An 11,888-nucleotide genomic window follows, 5' to 3' on the forward strand; every position below is an offset into this window, starting at 1 on the left:
GAATCAAGTGAGCCTAGCTCATATGAGCTCACAGAAACTAAGGCAGGAAGCATATGGCCTACACAGGTCTGCACTTGGTCCTCTGCTCATACATTACAGCTTTAGTTTAGAATTTTTAATGGAACTCCTGAATGTGTGAACGATTTGGTCTCTGGGTCTTGTGCCTTCTCTTGGGGCCCTTTTCCTTCTTTTGGTTTACCTTGTCCAACTTTGATGTGATTTTTTTTTATCTTATTATATCGCATCTTGTCATTTGGTTATGTTTGTTGTTAGCTTTTAGAATCCATGTACTTTTCTAATGAGAGACAGAAAGGGAGTGAATGTGGATGGGAGGGGAGGGAGGGGAAATTGTATTCAGAATATATTGTATGAGAAAAAAACCTATTTTTAATAAAAGGGAAAAATAAATAGAAAAATTAAGAGAGAAAGGATGAGTTGGTTGGGTGGGAAAGTAAGAAAGATCTAGGAGGAGCTGGAAGGAGGAGAAACCATGATTACAACATAGTGTATAATTTTTTACAATTAAAACTATATCAAAAGATAAAAATGATTGTAATTAGAACTAAAGACTGTCAGCACAGAAACAAAGTTTAAATCTTTCCCTCTTCTCTCTGTGTCTCTGTCTTTGTTTCTCTCTGTGTGTGTTTCTCTCTCTATGTCTGTCTCTCTTCTGCTTAGGGATATTCAAGGGATATGCTATCTTTCAAAGTAGCATTCTGCAATAGTGATACTTTGACTTCTTCTTTTCTGATTTATATCTCCTTAATCTCCTTTAGTTGTCATAATTGCTCTATCTAGGACTTCAAGTACTATGTTGAAGAGATATGGAGAGAGTGGGCAGCCTTGCTTTGCCCCTGAGTTCAGTGGGATTGGTTTAAGTTTCTCTCTGTTTAGTTTGATGTTGGCTATAGGCTTGCTGTATATTGTCTTTACTATGTTTAGGTATTGTGCCTTGTATTCCTGATCTCTCCAAGACTTTAAATGTGAATGGGCATTGGATTTTTGTCAAATGCTTTTTCTGCATCTAAGGAGATAATCATGTGGTTTTTCTCCTCCAGTTTGTTTATATGGTGGATTACATTGAAGTTAAGCAAGAAGGAGGACCCTGGGTAAGAGGATCAATCCTCACTCAGGAAGGCAAATGGGACTGACATCAGAAGAGGAAGAAAACAAGGAACAGGACAGGACCCTACCACAGAGGGCATCTGAAAGACTACTCACCAGGGTATCAAAGCAGATGCTGAGATTCATTTCCAAACTTTGGGCATAGTGCAGTGAATATTATGAAAGAAGGGGGAGATAGAAAGACCTGGAGGTCCACAAGGAGAGCAACAGAACCAAAAAAAAAAAAAATCTGGGCCCAAGGGTATTTTATGAGACTGACACCCAACCAAGGACTATTCATGGAGGTAACCTAGTCCCCCTGCACAGATGTAGCCCAACGGCAGCTCAGTCTCCAACTGGTAATGGAAACAGGGACTGTCTCTGACATGAACTCAGTGGCTGACTCTTTGATCACCTCCCCCTGTGGGGGGGGGGAGCCTTACCAGGCTACAGAGGAAGATAATGCAGCCAGTCCTGATGAGACCTGATAAGATAGAGTCAGATGGAAGGAGAGGAGGACCTCCTCTATCAGTGGATTTGGAGAGGGGCATGGGAGGAGATGAGGAATGGTGGGATTGGGAGGGAATGAGAGAGGGTGCTACAGCTGGGATACAAAGTGAATAAACTGTAATTCATATAAAAGCTCTTGTTAAAAAGTTGAGGAAAAAAAGTAGAATTCTGGCCCAGACCTGCCTGCCACTGGGCCAAGAGAAAGACACCCAAACACCTGCCTCAGGCTCCAGTATGATGAATGAATATGTGATGGAGAGATGGGAAAGAGAGAGAGCACGGTAGAGAATGGGAGAGAAATAAAAGCCGAGTATGTGGGCTGCCATCCTGAGTGCTGCAGCTGGCAAGGGGCAGGGCAGCTTTTCTGCTATCACACGCTCTTCCAGGCCAGCTATCTTGTGAAGCCCAGGTGAGGGGTGGGGCTGGTTCTTCACAGCTCTCAGACTCCAGCATGGTCCCGTATTGCAGCCCAGACATCTGCCGGCTACTCCCATGAGGCTGTTCCTCACTACCCTTGACTCTCCAGGTCCTCCTCTCTTCGTTGTGCACACATCCTTCTGCTTCTCTTTCTCTTCCACCTCTCCACCACTTACTTGCTCTTTTTAGTTGCACGTGGGGCCTCTGTGGGTCTGGAGTCTTCTCAGGAGTGCTATACTACTCCCTTGTGGCCCTACGCAGGGGTCATCTCAGATGTGGTCTGCCCACCTCCGCCTGCGTGGCACCAGGCATGTAGGACTCGTGAGAACCTGAAACATTATCCTATGTATGCACTCCCACCCCCAACCAAGGCCTCTGATTTCAGAATTGCTTCTAAAGCAGCTTCACACCCTTGCACTTTGGACCTGTAGCTAGAGAGAAAATAACTAGCCACAGTCTTTTTGATTGCCTAGCTTCCATTGTACCAGATAGTGAGTTGTCTAACAGATGCCAAAAGATGTCCTGCATTTAATCATAAACCTTTACAAATACTTACTTATTTTATGTGTGTGCACTTGTGTGTGCCTGGGTGCACGCACGTGTAAAATAGGTGTGTACAAGAGCCTACATTGTATTCTAAGTAACTGGAGTTACAGATAGTTGTGAGCTACCATGTAGCTGCTGAGAATAGAACCTGCCTCCTCTGCAAAAGCATGAAGTGCTCATCACCACTGAGACATTTCTCCAGCTCCACAGTTCCTTTAATTTTTTTGTCAGTGTATTAGGCATGTGCAGGAGCACTGAGATCTATCCCTAACTGTCCTTTATCTCTTCTGAAAGGAAGAGCTCCCGCCTCCCTGCTGACCTTTGACCTCCTCTACTCTGAAAAGGGACTTCTGGACCCCATGCCTTATCTTTACCTTGTACCCATCTTATAGCTGTATGCTGCCTCCTAATAGTACAGCTAGCCGTGTTTACAGACCACATTTTATTTTGAGACAGTATCTTGCTTGGTTGCCTAGACTGACCTTGAGTTTACTATGCAGCCCTAGCTGGCCTCTTCCTTGCAAAACACCTGTATCAGCGTTCTCAAAGTAGAATTACAGTCACACCCATCAAGCCCAGAAAGAAGGTTTTTAACACGTTGATTTATGCATGTATGCTTTCTGTCTCTGTCTTTCCCCTTCCCTCTCTTTCTCCCTTCCTCCCTCCCTCCTTCCCCTCTCTCCCATTCCTCTAGGAGGGGATCAGATGTAGCCATCATCACTGATCCTAGTTTCTTCTAATACACTAGATTCAACCCTTATCAGATTTGAGGCTGGTGCTTACTCCAAGTCCACTCACGTGTATAATTGAAGTTGGTTCAGCACAATAAAGAAGATTCTTCTCAGGACAAGACCGCAGCAACTTTCATACACGGGGGTTCCGAGTTGCAGGAATTTTCCACAGTAGGGCGGGCCATTGCATCCAGAGCTCTGTTTCCAAGTGTGTGTGCACTGAGCCTGCTCTGGTTTCCCTCTCACTCGCGTCTCTCAGTGATGTCTGCTCGCAGTTACCACAAGAGGGTGCCAAATACACACAGAGAAGCAGAGAGGCGTGGCTGCTGCTAGACACCCAGCCTTTCCCATTGGTCAGCTGGCTGACTCTAAAGAGCGCTTTAGCTAGAGTGATTCAGTAGTCAAGATTCGAAGTCATCAAGCTCTTAAATGCAATTTTAGGGATTGGTTTGGTTTGGTTTGGTTTTCCTGCACCTAGCCTTTCCCAGTCCACAGTGCAGAAGGCATGCTATGGATTCTGGCTCTACTTCTAGCTTTCTTGCCTGCTGGTAAGTATATGACACAGATGCTCCTGAGATTTCAGTTTTCAGTGGGAAGCCATGATGGTGAACTCTTATTCTACTGTTCTCACTCGGTTGCTTTTACCGGTGTAGGCGGACAAACATCCTCCAGCTTGGAAGCGAGAATAAAGTCAATCACCAAAACAAGGGGCTCCATTGCTAAAATCACTTGTGATACTCACACAGCGGACAAGTACATACACTGGTACCGATTCCAGAAAGGGAGCGCCCCACAACATCTTCTCTACTATAGCGTCAGCACTTCCACAACTGTGGTGGATTCTGGGTTCGATTCAAAGAAGTACCATGTTTATGAAGGCACAGACAACAGTTATATATTTGTGCTTCTGAATGTGGAAGAATCCGATTCTGCGCTATATTACTGTGCCACCTGGACTGACACAGTGATTCAGCCCTGCTCTCACTTGTACCGAAAGTATTAGCTTGCAGCTGTTCCTAGTGTGCAAGACAGACAAGATCCCATCTCATTTCTTACCTCTGACCTTCTCTGCCCCAAAAGGAAATTCTGGACCTCATGCCTTATCTTTACCTTGTACCCAGCCCATTTCCCTCTTTCCAGCTGTACCTGGCCTGTAACAGTATCTCTGGACATTTTTACAGACCAAACTACTATGTCTAAGCCTTGACCAAGGACCCTAACTGAAAATATAATACTTTCAGCTCTCTTTGGGCCTGCTAGAGGCACATCCAGCTGGCAGTCAAGGATTGCTTTGAATTGATATTTGTCACAAGATACTTACCTCAGAGAGCATTTTGGGAAAACTAGTCAAGTTGTTCCATGCATGTGATCATGACACAGAGAAAATGGCATGGCTAATAATTTTTCATTACTTAGATTATGAGAAGTGGTAGAATAAAATCTTTGGTCTTCCTGATGACTTCATACACACTTACTTATTGTCCTTTGAATAAACTGATTTTTCAGTCACCATCACACTCACAATATTGTTGTTGAAATGATAATAAAGGAAAATACATGTAAATATGCCAACTATCATGTCTACTTAAAGAACACAAATTCAACACACCAAATTTCAAAGATATAACCGGACTCCTTTAGGGACTTAGCAATAAAGGTTTCCAATCTACAGAACAGACGGGGGCTCCACTGGCATTTGCATAGCAGCTGAAGCTTAACAGGAAGCAGCAGGGTTCCCGGAGAAGATTGTCAACATCTGGCTAGTGTTGTTGTGTAGGCTGAAGTTGGGGGGGGGGGTGGAGGCTTGGTTATTGTGCCACCGCAGGTGGACTAGCCCTTTTGTGGATCTCCTTGCTGTTATTATCTTTAGGAACTGTTGTCAAGTTGGCTTATTTCTTCTGGCTACAGTTTCTCTCCTCTGCTCCTGGAGAAGTTAACTGTTTGGGTTGGGTTTGGAGACACTGAGGACCTTTAACAGAATACTACATTACAGTTTAGCCTGTTGGTCCTGTGGAAGCAGAACTCGATCTCTACCAATGGCCTCCCGTGGATGCTTTTTGATGCACAAACTGAAATTCAGCCCAGAGATAGAACTGCTTTGCTTTAAATAAATAAATAAAAGTCTCCTTTCAAAGCCAACCTACATGTTGACAAACCAAGCCAATGCCTGGAGTATCAATCACGTTATTGTTTTATCCTCCATAAATAAAATGAAGGATCACATTGAATGATCACATAATGTATAGTGCACATCTGAGTTGAAAAACATACAGGAAAGGGAGAACAGGTCCTACGTAAGGATATACGATTAATTAATATGTAATCAAGGAAATTATGAGATTTGCTGGGGATCTGTTTGTCATTTCATGATTACCAAGGAAATGAATTGTTAGAATGAGTTGGTAGAATGAAATTCTTAAATTTCATTCGCTATTGGTATAAAGAATTGCCAGACATTGTATGAGTGTTTATGTATTCTACCCCACACCAGAAATGGAAGAGTTTATTCTAGCTTACATCACTCAGGTCACAGTCCATCATCAAAGGAAGTCAGGGAAAGACCTCAGAGAGGGCAGGAGTCTGGAGGCAGCAGATGATGGAAAGTTCATGGCAGGGTGCTGCTTACTGGTGTGTTCTCCATAGTTTGCTCTGTCTGCTTTCTTCTAGCACTCAGGACAGCCAGCCTAGGGCTGACCTGTTTTGTGGAGAAGGGTGAGCGCATGCCATATTGTACTTGTGGAGGGCTGGAGGACAAGATGGAAGAGTCAGTTCTTTCCTTCCACTGTGTAGATTCCGAGGATCAAATTCTGGTTGCTAGGCTTAATAGCAAGTTCCTTTGCTATAGTACCAAACAATTTGCAGGCTCCATTAGTTTTAAAAGATATGTAAGTTTAACTAAATATTTATAATGCTTTATGAAACAATATCACGGCAAAGCAAAGCTGCATTCTTGAATTCTTTCTTTCTGTGATTGTTCTGGGGGAACACAGCCAGAACCTCATGCATGCTAAACAAGTGCTCTACCACTGAGCTACACCTCAGCCCTTGAAGTTCACCACATCATCAAGTGTGTGGCAGAATGATTCTCCAGCTCTTCGCTCTGAGAACAGGACCTGCTGCATGCATGCATTGTTGCTCTAGCTGACATCCCTCCTGTAGGTTGAATGCACCTTCTGGATATTTTTGACTCTGTCTTTCGCTATTCTGTTTGCATACTGATCATTACTATTCTGCTGAAGTTTCATTGATTTCATTTCTTAACATACAAAAGTTACAGTTGCCAAAAATCTTTACTTAGATTCTCAAGAGAGATACATCAAAATTTGCATCCTGCTGGTCAACTTGATTTTTACTGATGTTACTTAACCAAAACAAATTTGCAAAATAGATAGACTTACAGGGCAGTCCCAAAAATTAGTTAATGCACACAAAATTGAATGAATAGTGTTCTTCTAAGAAAATTGGTTCTGTAGGAAAGGAAATAATGCAACAAATATTCACCTAAGAATGTAATAATAACAGCCATTGTCTACAGTCATGGCTGTAATCACTCTGTATTTTAAACCTAATTAAAATATTTTTAAAAATAAAATATTGCAGGGATTGGTGGTACATGTCTTTAATTCCAACATTTAGAAAGCAGAGGCAGGTGGATGTCTGTGAGCTGGAGGCCATCCTAGTATACATAGAGAGGGTCCAGGACAGCCAGGGCTCTGTTACACAGAAAAACCCAGTCTTGAAAGATAATAATAATAATAATAATAATAATAATAATAACCAGTTTTGTTCTCATTGTGTCCATTTTATAGCTGTTTTGGAGTTAGAAATTTGAGATCTTTAGGCCACTTGGAAACTGCTATTTGAGTCTAGTTTAAACCAAAAACTTTATTGCTTTGATTGCAGAGTGATGAGCAAAAGCAAATGAATAAACTAAGCACGAGATTCTTTTCCTGCGAACACTTTGTGGTGAAATATATGATGTTTTTACCCATTGTAAGGTTTGCTTCACTGCCTGCCACCTTAACCTGTACTCTCCAGAATGACATGAGATCACGCAAATGAACCGGAATTCAGTGCTTCCTTAAAACGATCTATTTATTGTCATAAAAATGAAAGATTTATTATGCACTTGGTTCTAAAAACTTTATTTTTTAAGGGTTTTTCCTCCCCCCAAAAAATGAAAGACAGAGCAAGAGCAGTGTTTTGTTTGTTTTTGTTGTTGTTGTTTTTACCAACAAAAGAGCATCAAGGTGGGTCACTAAGATTTGTCCTAGAATGTCATCTTTGCTGTTGCTCTGTTACTCTCATTCCTCTGGGTAACAGAAGCATTTTTGAAGGAAGATGAATATCAGGATCAGAGTTTAACTAAACTATTCCATTGCCTGTGATGGTCTTCCCGTGCAAGCTTTGCACATGGCCATGCAAGAAAGACTTGACATGCGCTAAGAACAAGTGGGTGTCAGACTTTGAAACACACATGCTTCTTGGTATGTATATGTAATGTTCATGTGTGGGTGCATTTCCACATTTGTGTGTGTGTGAGCCTGCATGCACATTGTGTGCTCACACTTGTCACATAGCCTTGTTGAAACTGTAAGAAAGATAATTAAGTAGATTTGCTGTCAAATTCTCAAATACACAAATGACATGTGTTGGAAAAATAATATTCTAAATTTTCCAGGCTTACTGATGTATCCTTTATTTTGACATGGAATTTTGTGTTAATTAACTTTTGCAACCTCCTTGGTTTGAGGAAAGAGCACATTGAAACAATTTCTCTCCCTATAGTCTTACCTGAGGTCTGGCGTGGAAGTATCACTAGAAGAGAACAGACTTGGCCAATCTCAGAACCTTGATTGGGAGATACCACCACCCTAAGCATCCACCATGACTGAACACTCCATAGTGCCTTTTCTCACTCCAGGTGCTGTCAATAACACTTGAGCCAAAAACTAAGGTCTTATAAGCATATACCACAAGTCTACCTCAGACATCTCCACAATAGCTGTGAGCTGCAGCTTTTTAGCAGGAGGCATTGAGGAGCAAAAGGGATGTGAATGATTTGGGGATCACAGAGCTGTGAGTCACTGTGTGCTTTCCTTACACAGAGGCTGAAGGGTAGGCACAACCACAACCAAGATGTTAACAGTACCAGGCCAAGAAATTCTGGACTAAACATATGTCCCAAAGACTTAGTAATCATTGAAATCGATAAAATAATGTTGATGAAGGACCCATCCATCCTCAAACTTTATATATATATATATAAATTACAGTTTATTCACTTTGTATCTCAGCTGTTGCCCTCGCCTTCATTCCCTCCCAATCCTATTCTCCCTCCCTCATCTCCTCCCATGCCCTTCTCCAAGTCCTCCATTAGGGGAGGGCCTCCTCTCCTTCCATCTGACCCTAGCCTATCAGGTCTCATCAGGACTAACTGCATTGTCTTCCTCTGTGGCCTGGCAAGGCTGCTCCCCCCACCTCAGGGAGAGGTGATCAAAGAGCCAGCCACTGAGTTCAAGTCAGAGACAGTCCCTGTTCTGCTTACTAGGGAATCCACTTGGACACTGAGCTGCCATGGGCTACATCTGTGTAGGGGTTCTAGGTCCTCTCCTTGCATGGTCCTTGGTTGGAGTATTAGTCTCAGAAAAGACTCCTGGGCCCAGATTTCTTGTTTCTGTTGCTCTCCTTGTGGAGCTCCTGTCCCCTCCAGGTCTTCCTATCTCCCCCTTCTTTCATAAGATTCCCTGCACTCTGACCAAAGCACTCTCAGCATCTGCTTTGGTTCCCTGGTGGGTAGAGTCTTTCAGAGGCCCTCTGTGGTAGGCTCCAAGCTTTCTAAGATCGGACCAGGTAACAAGTTTTGTAACATTTGTCTCAAAAAATGTTTATGGGGACATACAGAACTGGGCAAAGCTGACCATAACTACTCTTAGGGCTGGCTAATCTGGGTGTGTCTATTTTCTCCCTAAACACTAGAAGATACAACTCTTGTTTTTTCATTCTGACTTGACACCTTCTGCTGCAGGTACCCTGACTCCCCATGCCTCTGCGTATACACAGAACCCACACAAAGGGGAGGCCATAGCTTCAAATGTCCATTTGCTTTTCAACCTGCGAGTTTGTTCTTTCATTCCTAAGCCTGGTCGAGGGATACTTTTAAATGATGTTTGGTATCCTGGTAATTTTTGTATTTCTCATAACACTATTCTTCTGTTTGAAGTAGGAATACACATGAACACAGTGATCACCTTTCACTGCAGAAAGGAAGCATGTATTTCTTCTGCAGGTCATCCACACGCAGCTTTTCATACATACTCACGTATGGAAATCCTACAAATGAGGCTTTTGATATGTACTTCAGGAAGAAGAAGGAGGAGGAGGAGGAGGAAGAGGAGGAGGAGAAAAATAACTGTCCAAGATCGGCTACGGGTAAAGAACAACAAACGTCAGGTACACAAAACCTGTCCCCTCTCTTTGGTCTTTAATACAAATTAAAACAAGACATGATGACATCCTGGCCCTGGGAACCTCCCATGATTAGTGTCCTAGTAATGAGCGCACACCCTCAGTGTGTCTGCCACCACTTCCTTCCTAACAAAGACCAACCCCGTCCAGTCCTGAGCCTGTTCAGCCCCAGTCCCCACCTGCAGCACTTTTATCAGGGGAAACCAGAAAGGGAGTCTGATGGCTATCAGCTGTGCCCCACAGATGCCAGGAACTGTGGCCCCAACTTTCTGGGTCAGCATAGTTTCCTGTTGACTTGGTTTAGACGTTAAGTATACTAAATCTTGTCTGACTTCCTCAGTGAAAAAGCAAGATCCAGTGTTTCAGTTCACATGAGTTTCCAACAATGTTGACCCCGGTAGAGGTGCTGAGAAGGAGCACAGGGCAACACACGCATTTTCAGCTTCCATCAGCTCTCACATTATACAATATATATTCTATTTGATTAGACTCTAACTTGATCAATATAGTCAGACAACCCACAGAAGCATAACGACTTTTGATCCACTGCACCACCAGAGACATTAAAGCTCGGACAATTGAAGCCTAATGAACAAGCAAAGATAAGAAGGGCTGTTGTCTGAACTAGACCACAAGGCCACACTAAGAAACTGAAGGGTTGCAGTTCCGTCTGCTAGGACATCTGCAGCACGTTATGATGGGAGAAGAACCCTTTTCTCAGAGTTGGAGTGGGGAAATCTTTAGGGATGCTGCCATCAAAAAACAATTGGGGCCATTTCAGCCCTTAGATGAGCCCATGGCATTGCACGCTTGTAAAAGGCAAGAGAGAACTGGCGAGAAAATAGAGAAACCTGTGTGGAAGCTCTCTACTGGTGTTCTCAAGCCTTTGCATATATCAGTTCCTTAAAGCCATACCACCTAAAATATCTATTCTTTCCTTGTCAGATGAATCAGACTCAGAAAATAAATGAAACGTTAAACGTTCCAGGCTTTTATCTAAGCAAGGGCCCATGACAGATCAGGGTAGAGACTAAGCTAACATGACTCTTTGAGGCTTTTGTTATAAAGTGTTTCATTTCTGGAAGTATAAAAGAAACAATTAATTGTTTCCATTTCATAGAAGAAAAGTACCAGTATAACATTAATTACTGCAAATTATTACTATATGTGGAAGCAATGTCAGGAAGTCAATCATTGTGTGGTTTTGTAGAATAAGTAATATGCCACTAAATTCCAAGTTAATCTTTTCATGCAAGACAATTCAGAATCCTTGTCTTTTTTTATTTTCAACAATAGTAGACTTCGAGAAATAACATTTCTTTGTTTTCTGCACCTCCTTTTCAACTTAATTAATGTTCAAAATTACATCACTATGTTCATTCTTGCTGTTTCCTATGTCAAGGATCCATGATTTGTTGGTTTGTTCAAGGCATGTTTGGGGGAAGAGACAGGAATTTGAAAGGTAGGCAAACATAAGAGGTACGTATCACAGACATGATTCATCCATTTTCACTCTTCCCTATTTATGATCATGGTTTTTTTTTTATTCCCTCCTAGATATACATGCAAAGAATATCATACAGCCTTTGGTATAAGTGCATTCCAAATTTATTAGCAAGATTAAAAATGCAATAGAATATAACGAAATTTTCATGTAGTAATTAATAATCTCTGAATAATACAAAAAAATTCATGACATTTTAGAAAAGGAAATATATTTTCCCAACTTTCAAAGAATAATTATTTCCAAAGAAGTAGGTGTTTTAATTTATTCTACATACATTTCATAATTTTACTTGTTCTTAAATGAAATATTGTAGTTGTGCAAGGATAATCAGTAATGTTACCTTGCATTGTCTAATAGCATTTAATGACAGCATTGAAGCCCTTGATGTGCTCTGAAGGCAGTGCCTTTGTGTAACACAGCATTATAAATCTCGTAACCTTTTGAAAAAACCTATAGAGAGGCAGGGTCCACATGTAGAAATCAAGGCACAGAAAGCTTAATTACCTTAGCTAATTTTCTACGAGGTTGTGATCTATCAGTGGTCAACTAATTGCCATTGGTTCTTAGAAATGTTGTTCCTATAGATATAAAGGCTGTAACTAGTC

This window comes from Psammomys obesus, unplaced genomic scaffold (assembly GCF_907164565.1).
Source record: "Psammomys obesus unplaced genomic scaffold, mPsaObe1.curated_primary_1811, whole genome shotgun sequence".
Classification (NCBI taxonomy): domain Eukaryota; kingdom Metazoa; phylum Chordata; class Mammalia; order Rodentia; family Muridae; genus Psammomys; species Psammomys obesus.